We start from the raw sequence: 662 nt of genomic DNA, 5'->3' as shown, positions 1-662 counted from the left end.
GATGTTTTGCATATGTGGAAGTTATAACTTGGCTGCATTGTAAAAAATGTTCCAATTCTATTCCGATGGTTGGTTGGGGAATCAGTAGTTGTTCTTGACAGTTATTTACTGCTGGTATAATCATGCAGGCTTTGGCTTATAGTTCAACCAGTTGGGTGAGAATGTGTCCGTTTTGTTACAATTCTAGTTGCTTCCTCCTATGTTGTTGTTGAAGCCTGGCCACTATCAGGGCGAGGGTGGGATTGAACACCGGTATCCAACACCTAGTGACTTTAGCCCGTTGGCACTTTGAAAAATTCAAGAATAAGCCGTTGCAACGATATGACTTGCTGTTTTGAATCTGGATATAAGACTTCTGGCTATTATGTTGCAATAATGATTAGAACTATGTTACAATCTTATGCCAAATGGAATTAGTATTGAGAAATGATAACTTGAAAAAAAAAAATGAATTGATGTGTTTCTTACTGATTTGTGAGCTTTGGGGGTTTATTTGCTGCCTTTGTGCTATAATACTTTGTTACAGAATGAGATGCCTTTGTGACGATGATTAAGATGATACACAAACTGGACATGCAGCGATCCCTAATAGTTCAATGTCATCTCAACTATCTGGGATTAGGTTTTTGTTTTATAATAGGAGCATAAAGTATGAAATGCTC

This window comes from Phoenix dactylifera, chromosome 18 (assembly GCF_051530095.1).
Source record: "Phoenix dactylifera cultivar Ajwa chromosome 18, Ajwa_hap1_PhDact_Kaust_v1.1, whole genome shotgun sequence".
NCBI lineage: Eukaryota > Viridiplantae > Streptophyta > Magnoliopsida > Arecales > Arecaceae > Phoenix > Phoenix dactylifera.
Note: the sequence above shows the minus strand (reverse complement) of the source record.